Here is a 10725-nt window from a genome sequence, read left to right on the forward strand (position 1 = left end):
CTGAGAGCACCGACAAGGAGCTGGTCGACCTTTTTCGGCCGGCTTCTGTACAAACAGGCCGAATGTCAGCTGGTTTCAACTGGACCGGCCGATGCCGCCTGACATTCGACCTGTGTGTATTAGGCTTAAAGCTGGCCATACACTATTTGTTACATTTTTTTTTTCATTTTAATAACATTTCTTTGATTGTCCAAATGTTAGTAGGGCCAAATCAACATTCATTTTTAAACTATAGTAAAAAAATTCAAGGAAGGATAGAAATTTTTCTCCAAAGAAAACATTTCTAAATATGTTTTTCGGTCAGGAAATGATTGTCATTCCCAAATCAAAAGCAAACGAACTTTCAACCATTCGTCAAGTCAACAAAATGAGAATTATTTATACAAACACTGGGGTTGATTTACTAAAACTGCAGAGCGCAAAATCTGGTGTAGCTCTGCATAGAAACCAATCAGCTTTCAGGTTTTTTTGTCAAAGATTAAAACGGGTTGTAAAGGTTCGTTTTTTGTTTTTTTTTTAAATAACAAACATATTATACTTACCTCCTCTGTGCAAGAGTTTTGCACAGAGTGGCCTCAATCCTGATCTTCTGGGGACCCCCAGCGGTGCTCCTGGCTCCTCCCTGCATCGAGTGCCCCCTTGGAGACCCGCATTCCAACAGGGCACTCGTGCGGGCGCGCTCCCGAGTCCTGCTGCGGTGTCCATTGACACAGACAGCAAGACTCGGCCCCGCCCCCGGCTCTCATGTCAGTAGATTTAATTGACAGCAGCGGGAGCCAATGGCTGCACTATAGCACCATAGAAGGCTTTTCACCCTAATGCATAGAATGTATTGAAGAGGAACTGCAGTCTGCTCACATACTTTGTAATAAACACATCTTTGCCATTCTGAAGCTTCTTTATAACCACTTTGCATAATATTTTATATATATTTACACTGCAGAAATCTTCCTCCAGTATGTCTGGATGCAATTATTTTAACCACTTCCCGACCGCCTCGCGCAGATATACTGCGGCAGAAGGGCACGTACAGGCAGATTAACGTACCTGTACGTTGCCCTTTAAGAAGCGGCTTGCGGGCGCATGAGCGCGGGTCCCGCGGACAGCCTGCGATCGTCTCACGGTGAGGAAGAACGGGGAGATGCTAATGTAAACAAGCATGTCCCCGTTCTGCCTAATGACACACTCACTGATCACCGCTCCCTGTAATCGGGAGAGGTGATCAGTGACGTGTCACACACAGCCCCTCCCCCCCACAGTTAGAATCACTCCCTAGGACACACTTAGCCCCTACAGCGCCACCTAGTGGTTAACCCCTTCACTGCCAGTGACATTTTTACAGTAATCAATGCAATTTTTTAGCATTGATCGCTGTATTAAATGCCAATGGTCCCAAAAATGTATCAAAATTGTCCGATGTGTCCGCCATAATGTCGCAGTCATAATAAAAATCGCAGATCGCCACCATTACTAGTAAAAAAAAAAAAATTATTAATAAAAATGCCATAAAACTATCCCCTATTTTGTAGACGCTATAATTTTTGTGCAAACCAATCAATAAACGCTCAATAAACGCGAGAGAGAGAGAGAGAGAGAGAGAGAGGAGGAGAGAGAGAGAGAGAGAGAGAGAGAGAGAGAGAGAGAGAGAGAGAGAGAGAGAGAGAGAGAGAGAGAGAGAGAGAGAGAGAGAGAGAGAGAGAGAGAGAGAGAGAGAGAGAGAGAGAGAGAGAGAGAGAGAGAGAGAGAGAGAGAGAGAGAGAGAGAGAGAGAGACACATGTCGCACATCTAAAGACTTATGGTCAAGTTTCCATTATAATCAACAGGGGATCTATGAACAGATCCCTCTGCTGAATTAGAGCAAGAACAGAATGGATGTCACTTTTGTGACGTCTGTCTGTTCAGATTTTCTTCCATCATATGATGGAGGCAGAAAATCAAACTTAAAAACAGACCCATGTCAGGTTTATGGGCATCTTCTTATTTTCGATCAGATGTTTGCCTGCCTGCAGACTAAAGCCTGGTCAACACTTATGCCCCGTACACACGATAGGATTTTTTTGGAAAATGATCTATGGGAGCTTGTTGTCGGAAATTCCGACCGTGTATAGGCTCCATCGGACATTTTCCATCGGAATTTCCGTCACACAAAATATGAGAGCTGGTTCTCAAATTTTCCGACAACAAAATCCATTGTCGTAAATTCCGATCATGTGTACACAATTCTGACGCACAAAGTTCCATGCATGCTCGGAATCAAGCAGAAGAGCCACACTGGCTATTGAACGTCATTTTTCTCATCTCCTCGTACGTGTTGTACGTCACCGCGTTCTTGACGTTCGGAATTTCTGACAAGATTTGTGTGACCGTGTGTATGCAAGACAATTTTGAGCCAACATCCGTCGGAAAAAAAAAAATATGGATTTTGTTGTTGGAAAATCCTATCGTGTGTACGCGGCATAACCCAGCGGGTTGCATGAAAAAAAAAAAAAAAGCTCCAGTCAGGGCCGCAGTACTAACCTTCCGACATTAGTACAGCAATCTCCCCTGCTGAGCTATTGTGTTCTGACAAGGGGATGCCCCCCGCCAGAACACTCCGATCAGCTCTCTTCGCCATTGGCTAAGTGCACTGATCAGGAGTCGTCGGCTGCTGGTTTTGCTCGTCTGACATACACATACAGTGGCTTGTGAAAGTATTCGGCCCCCTTGAACTTTTCAACCTTTTGCCACATTTCAGGCTTCAAACATAAAGATATAAAATTTTTATTTTTTGTGAAGAATCACCAACAAGTGGGACAATTGTGAAGTGGAACGAAATCTTTGGGATTTTTGAAACTTTTTCAACTAATAAAAAAATGAAAAGTGGGGCGTGCAAAATTATTCGGCCCCCTTGCGTTAATACTTTGTAGAGCCACCTTTTGCAGCGATTACAGCTGCAAGTCGCTTGGGGTATGTCTCTATCAGTTTTGCACATCGAGAGACTGAAATTCTTGCCCATTCTTCCTTGCAAAACAGCTCGAGCTCAGTGAGGTTGGATGGAGAGCGTTTGTGAACAGCAGTTTTCAGCTCTTTCCACAGATTCTCGATTGGATTCAGGTCTGGACTTTGACTTGGCCATTCTAACACCTGGATACGTTTATTTGTGAACCATTCCTTTGTAGATTTTGCTGTATGTTTGGGATCATTGTCTTGTTGGAAGATAAATCTCCGTCCCAGTTTCAGGTTTTTTGCAGACTCCAACAGGTTTTCATCCAGAATGGTCCTGTATTTGGCTGCATACATCTTCCCCTCAATTTTAACCATCTTCCCTGTCCCTGCTGAAGAAAAGCAGGCCCAAACCATGATGCTGCCACCACCATGTTTGACAGTGTAAAAAATATATAAATCAAAAAGTGCTGCGCTGGTCCAGTAAAGTGTAACTATGTGATAGTGTGCGGTAAGGCAAACTATAAAAAAAAAAAAAAAAAAAAAAAAAAAATTTTGGAGGGGTGTACGGGTAGTGTGTCTGTCTGGATTATACCTATTGATTCCCTGCACACACTGCACCGATACAGGATAGATATTCACCCTTTTACATTGCTTGATTTTTTCACAGGATACTGTGCAGACAGACACACTACCCGTACACCCCTCCAAAATTTTTTTTTTTTTTTTTTTTTTTTTTTTTAATAGTTTGCCTTACCACACACTATCACATAGTTACACTTTACTGGACCAGCGCAACACTTTTTGATTTATATATTTTTTACACTACCCATGGGCTTTGTTTGATCCCACTCAGTGTTTGCAGCTGTCCATGTGCACCACTGTTTTCCAAGGTAGCGCAGGAATAATTTATACAAATATGTTTGACAGTGGGGATGGTGTGTTGAGTGTGATGAGCTGTGTTGCTTTTATGCCAAACATATCGTTTTGCATTGTGGCCAAAAAGTTCGATTTTGGTTTCATCGGACCAGAGCACCTTCTTCCACATGTTTGGTGTGTCTCCCAGGTGGCTTGTGGCAAACTTTAGACGAGACTTTTTATGGATATCTTTGAGAAATGGCTTTCTTCTTGCCACTCTTCCATAAAGGGCAGATTTGTGCAGTGTACGACTGATTGTTGTCCTATGGACAGACTCTCCCACCTCAGCTGTAGTTCTCTGCAGTTCATCCAGAGTGATCATGGGCCTCTTGGCTGCATCTCTGATCAGTCTTCTCCTTGTCTGAGCTGAAAGTTTAGAGGGACAGCCAAGTCTTGGTAGATTTGCAGTGGTCTGATACTCCTTCCATTTCAAAATGATCGCTTGCACAGTGCTCCTTGGGATGTTTAAAGCTTGGGAAATCTTTTTGTATCCAAATCCGGCTTTAAACTTCTCCACAACAGTATTACGGACCTGCCTGGTGTGTTCCTTGGTCTTCATGATGCTCTCTGCGCTTTCAACAGAACCCTGAGACTATCACAGAGCAGGTGCATTTATACAGAGACTTGATTACACACAGGTGGATTCTATTTATCACCATCAGTCATTTAGGACAACATTGGATCATTCAGAGATCCTCTTAAATAAAAGATATGTGGCGCTATTCCATCAATCAGTAGTACCACTCAAAATATAAAATATAATGGGCCGATCAAACCCCACCTTCTACAGTAAATATCCGGAGAAAGTACCCAATATATATTAGCATACCAAGTGAATAAAAGATGGTGGAGATACAATTCTAAGGTATGGGAAAATTTAAAATCTATCAATATACTATCAAGTGCTTGATCAACAATACCAGTTTCCCCTCGTTAAGTAAAAACAAAATATTTTTCTATGTGGATCTGTGAAAAAATAAAACTAACTTCTCAAATAAGATGCTCAAAACCAAAGTACATGTGATAATGATGAATCAGTGCCTTACAAACAAATCAATACCTCATACATATTCACTGTGAATGAAATAAATAAATATATGGATATAAATATGACTAATATGGTAAAGTGACCCTTAATCGTGAGTATGCATATACAAATTTTAAAGTGACAAAATAGTGCAAAGATGTTCAGCATAAAATGTGCAATAATTGATACATGGCCAAATGCAAATTTCAATCGTACCATAAAATTATAATAAATAGGTAATAAAAATAATAAATTAATAGGGCAGCCAATCCCACCACAGGGATGCTGTCCCAAACAGTGACAATAGTGTAGTAAAGTCCAAAAAAGTGCAATAGTGGTAGGTGTTTTCCACAGCAAAGTCTTTACACACAGTGCTAAACCAATGTGCAGTGATTTTTTCTTTTTTCTATGCACGTTTTAGTGCATCTCCCAAGTGTTTCCCCCAGCCTCTCACCTCCAGAAGCGGCCCCCAATGGGCCAAGTAGAGCGGGTGGATAATAACTAGGAAAGGATGTGTTCCCTGCAGCGTGTCTTTAAGCATCAAATGAGTCTGTCTCTCATCCCCAGCTTCCAGCGCTGGAAATTAGTCATTGTATGCACCCGGAAGTTCCTGTGCTGCACCCGGAAGTTCCTGTGCTGGAAGTTCCAGCACAGGAACTTCCGGGTGCATACAATGACTAATTTCCAGCGCTGGAAGCTGGGGATGAGAGACAGACTCATTTGATGCTTAAAGACACGCTGCAGGGAACACATCCTTTCCTAGTTATTATCCACCCGCTCTACTTGGCCCATTGGGGGCCGCTTCTGGAGGTGAGAGGCTGGGGGAAACACTTGGGAGATGCACTAAAACGTGCATAGAAAAAAGAAAAAATCACTGCACATTGGTTTAGCACTGTGTGTAAAGACTTTGCTGTGGAAAACACCTACCACTATTGCACTTTTTTGGACTTTACTACACTATTGTCACTGTTTGGGACAGCATCCCTGTGGTGGGATTGGCTGCCCTATTAATTTATTATTTTTATTACCTATTTATTATAATTTTATGGTACGATTGAAATTTGCATTTGGCCATGTATCAATTATTGCACATTTTATGCTGAACATCTTTGCACTATTTTGTCACTTTAAAATTTGTATATGCATACTCACGATTAAGGGTCACTTTACCATATTAGTCATATTTATATCCATATATTTATTTATTTCATTCACAGTGAATATGTATGAGGTATTGATTTGTTTGTAAGGCACTGATTCATCATTATCACATGTACTTTGGTTTTGAGCATCTTATTTGAGAAGTTAGTTTTATTTTTTCACAGATCCACATAGAAAAATATTTTGTTTTTACTTAACGAGGGGAAACTGGTATTGTTGATCAAGCACTTGATAGTATATTGATAGATTTTAAATTTTCCCATACCTTAGAATTGTATCTCCACCATCTTTTATTCACTTGGTATGCTAATATATATTGGGTACTTTCTCCGGATATTTACTGTAGAAGGTGGGGTTTGATCGGCCCATTATATTTTATATTTTGAGTGGTACTACTGATTGATGGAATAGCGCCACATATCTTTTATTTAATTGTATTTTGGGAACTGAGTGGACCTGTCTATGTTGGCGGCTCTCCATCGGGTGGTTTACCGTCAGGTTCAAGATTTTCTTGCCCACATTGTGGTTTTGCGCACTAGTTCCCATTCATTTAATTCAGAGATCCTCGCTGAACTTCTGGAGTGAGTTTGCTGCACTGAAAGTAAAGGGCCGAATAATTTTGCACGCACCACTTTTCAGTTTTTTAATTGCTAACAAGTTTAAAATATCCAATAGATTTCATTCCACTTCACAATTGTGTCCCACTTGTTGGTGATTCTTCACAAAAAATTAAAATTTTATATCTTTATGTTTGAAGCCTGAAATGTGGCAAAAGGTTGAAAAGTTCAAGGGGGCCGAATACTTTCGCAAGCCACTGTAGGTCAAATGTCAGCCGTGTTTTTTTTTTTTAATCGGCCAATGTCTTACGACATTCGGCCCGTGTGTACGAGCCTTAACATAGAGCTTCTGAAAAACTGATAGGTGGATCTGATCGGACCACCCATGTAAAAATGGCCCTTTCCACATGCGGCAGATTCCATTCGTATCAGCAGGGGTTCCGCTCACAGATCTCCTGGTGATCAGAGCAGAGCGGGAGGATGACGCAGTATCTGCAGAGGTGGAGAAGGACAGAGCATGCTCTGCTCTATAGATGGCCGGGAGTAAACAAACTCCACTGTCTGCGTATACCAGGCTACCCTCCAATCTGCCTAAACGGAGGAGGGCGGATCTCCGGATCGAACCTGGAGGTAGGCTGCTATAACACAAACACAAGTCCTTTTACACCTGCCTGTCCATAGGAATGCATGGACCTTCTGATCAGGTCTACCTGAAAAACTGACAGGCGGACCTGATCGGACCGTCCGTGTTAAAGGGGCTAACAGGGAAAGGAATCAATCAAACAAGGTTTTGTGTTGTCTTGTTTTTTTGATCTCCAGAAAACATTTGCTTAGCTGAAACTGCACTGTAGTTTTGTTGTTATGTGACCGGTTTAGCTGCAAATACTAATCCCCAAGATAAAGGGCATTTTGTTTATGCTATTTGCTGTTTACCATTGCCCTTCAGATGATCTGTTATCTTTATGACAAGAACTGAAAAAAACAATGTAATCAAAGAGAAACACAAAATGTATTCACCTGTACAATCTCCTATTAGCAGGATGGTTTCTGAACATCAAAGCTTGTTTCAGGGAATGAACATCAAGACTGGATCCAACTAATCCCTAGGAGTTTAGACAAAGGCATCTGCCAGCCCGCAGTCCTGAAACAAAAGCGCTTAGCAAATTATCCCATCTAGCAATTACTGCATTTAGACACCCATTATATGGCTAACTGCACTCACTCCACAACAGCAGTTAAAACACACCTTGCGATATATACAAGTCACATTTTTTTTTACTTTGGAAAAGATTTGTAATTAGGATTTGGCCAGTCTTGTGGTCCTCTGTACCACCCCTGACAGACAGCAAAACCAGGTTCTGGATCTACACTGCAATGGCAGCACTGCTTAATTCTAAACACCTCTGAGTCACCTCTTAGATAGCCCTCTTAGACAACAGTCACCAGAAGGGTAACCGTTACAAAATATTTAGCTTTTACCATCACTTTCTGGGGCGGACATCACTTTCTGGGGCAGGGGGGGGGGGGGGGACACACATATACAACGATAAAAGCCATACAGAAGCTCCACATTTTACTCCAAGCTGGGCTTTACATACACGTTACCTTTTGGAGCAGGATCTACTGTCACTCTAAATCTCTATCTCTCCTGTCTCCTCCTCCCATGCTCATCTCCAGGACTTCTCCCATCCTCTGGAAGTCTCTACCTCAATCTATCCGGATGTCCCCAGTCTCTGACCATCTCCTGCACCATGTCCCCAGTCTCTGACCATCTCCTGCACCATGTCCCCAGTCTCTGACCATCTCCTGCACCATGTCCCCAGTCTCTGACCATCTCCTGCACCACGTCCCCAGTCTCTGACCATCTCCTGCACCACGTCCCCAGTCTCTGACCATCTCCTGCACCACGTCCCAGTCTCTGACCATCTCCTGCACCATGTCCCCAGTCTCTGACCATCTCCTGCACCATGTCCCCAGTCTCTGACCATCTCCTGCACCATGTCCCCAGTCTCTGACCATCTCCTGCACCATGTCCCCAGTCTCTGACCATCTCCTGCACCACGTCCCAGTCTCTGACCATCTCCTGCACCACGTCCCCAGTCTCTGACCATCTCCTGTACCACGTCCCCAGTCTCTGACCATCTCCTGTACCACGTCCCCAGTCTCTGACCATCTCCTGTACCACGTCCCCAGTCTCTGACCATCTCCTGTACCACGTCCCCAGTCTCTGACCATCTCCTGTACCATGTCCCCAGTCTCTGACCATCTCCTGTACCATGTCCCCAGTCTCTGACCATCTCCTGTACCATGTCTGCAGTCTCTGACAATCTCCTGTACCATGTCTGCAGTCTCTGACAATCTCCTGTAACATGTCCCCAGTCTGACCATCTCCTGTACCATGTCCCCAGTCTCTGACAATCTCCTGTATAAAATATTTTTTAAAAACAGTAATTTTCGGTATCGGTCAGTTTCAGTATCGTTTTTTGCCTAGTGTATTTTATATTTTCGGTATCGCACCAAAAAAAAAAAAAACAACATTTGTGCACCCCTAAAGTAAAGTAAAACTAAAACACTCTATACCCTACCCAACCCCTGGTCCCCCTGTACATACCTCCATGGGTGCTACAATTTCACCCTCTACACGGCCCAGTGCAGTAGTCCTGGGGTTTAAAAAGTATGCTGTTCTAGCTCTTCTCTCCCTAGGGATGTTGGACAGATCACAGCGATTCCAATTGGTCAGTGTGTTCATGTGCTGGAGTTAACGAATCAGAATCACTCTGATCTCTCCTGGGTTTCCTAGGGAAAGAAGAGGCAGAACAGCATTGGTTTTCAGTTCCCCGGACTGCTGCATCATGCTGTGTGGACAGTAAAACTTTACCACCCACTGATGTAAGTGCAGGGGGGGCCAGGGGGGTGGAGTGGGAAAATGTAGGGTGTTAGTTCACCTTTTCATTTTTTTTTTTTTTTTTTTTTGTGAAAGGGTGAACTAACCTTTTAAAAACCCTTCCTGGTGAGCAGGCGCACATATGCTGCCTCACTGAATTGGGTTTTCTTCTGAGGCGCCACATATGTACACACCTGTGTCTGTGCTGGGAGCATGCTGTATAGCGTGCACTCCAAGCATGGACACAGGGCTGTCACTGACACCAAAAGCACTAACAACTGGGAGTTGGGAGAGCAGCTCTTGGTCACACAATTGCTGTAATAGCCTGTGATTGCCTATCACAGTGAACAACAACTGTATAGCCCACCCCTGTACTTTTATCACCTCTTGAATACAACGTTTTCTTCTTCTAGAGGAGAAATATGTAACCCCCAAAAAAAAAAAAAAAAAAAAAAACAAAAAGCTAGGGGTTGGGGTCAAAAAATCAGCGTGTTTTAGGTAGGAATGTCAGTTTGTTTTTTTATAAAAAAAAAAAAAAAAAAAAGTACACTTTTGTTTCTTGGCCATGCTACAGGTAAAAAAAAACAATTTACACATACAGTATGTGGTATGGCTGCAACTGTCACTGCACTGTCGCCATCTTTCTGCTATAGAGCGGCAAAGGAAGTGGTTAATAGGAAAAAAAAAAAAAATATAGGAACTACCCATTAACCTTTATTACCAAATGAAGGTCCAATTTGTCCGAAAAAAAAAAATAAAACAGAAAACAAAACAGGGTATAAATTTTTCTGAATACACTAAGGCGGCCATAGATGGTTCCTGTTGAACTGGCCGAGGTTCATACCATGTATGGGCAGGCTGAATGTACCCAAGTTGATCGATCAACTTGGGTACAACCATCTTGCCACATTTTACATACGGTTATCGCTAGCGGCTGGTATAGCCACGAGCAATAAACACTGGCTTAGCAAGACGGATTCCCCTGTCAACACTGTCTGTGTTGATGGGGGGGGAAATCGAGGTGCAACCTATGGTTGGAGGAAAGAAATTCGCTCCATGTATGGTTGGCCTAAAGCTGGTCATATATGGTTCGTTTTTTTTTTTTTTCCTTCAGCCAGCTGAACAGATTTCCCCATCTCCCATTAAGGTGGAGGTGGGAATCCTCCCCGTTGTGCCAATGTATTCTAACAGCGAGACTCCCCTGCTGTCAGAATACACTGATCAGCGTTTGATTGGTTGCATGTGCAGCTCAAGC

At 42.8% G+C, this 10725-nt stretch overlaps 1 protein-coding gene across 16 annotated transcripts in view; it reads right to left on the reverse strand.

Moving 5' to 3' along the window:
* Nucleotides 1-10725, reverse strand: part of MYO18A (myosin XVIIIA) — a 498725-nt gene that overhangs the window by 459610 nt on the left and 28390 nt on the right. Inside the window, exon 1 of one of the 16 annotated variants that reach the window (XM_073616807.1) lies at nt 9198-9319. The exons of the other annotated variants lie outside the window; for them this stretch is intronic. The gene's annotated coding sequence lies outside the window, so the exon portion shown is untranslated. Of the gene's footprint in view, nt 1-9197; nt 9320-10725 lie in introns of those variants that run through there. 16 annotated transcript variants of the gene reach the window in all.

The sequence above is a fragment of the Aquarana catesbeiana genome, linkage group LG02, assembly GCF_042186555.1.
Source record: "Aquarana catesbeiana isolate 2022-GZ linkage group LG02, ASM4218655v1, whole genome shotgun sequence".
NCBI lineage: Eukaryota > Metazoa > Chordata > Amphibia > Anura > Ranidae > Aquarana > Aquarana catesbeiana.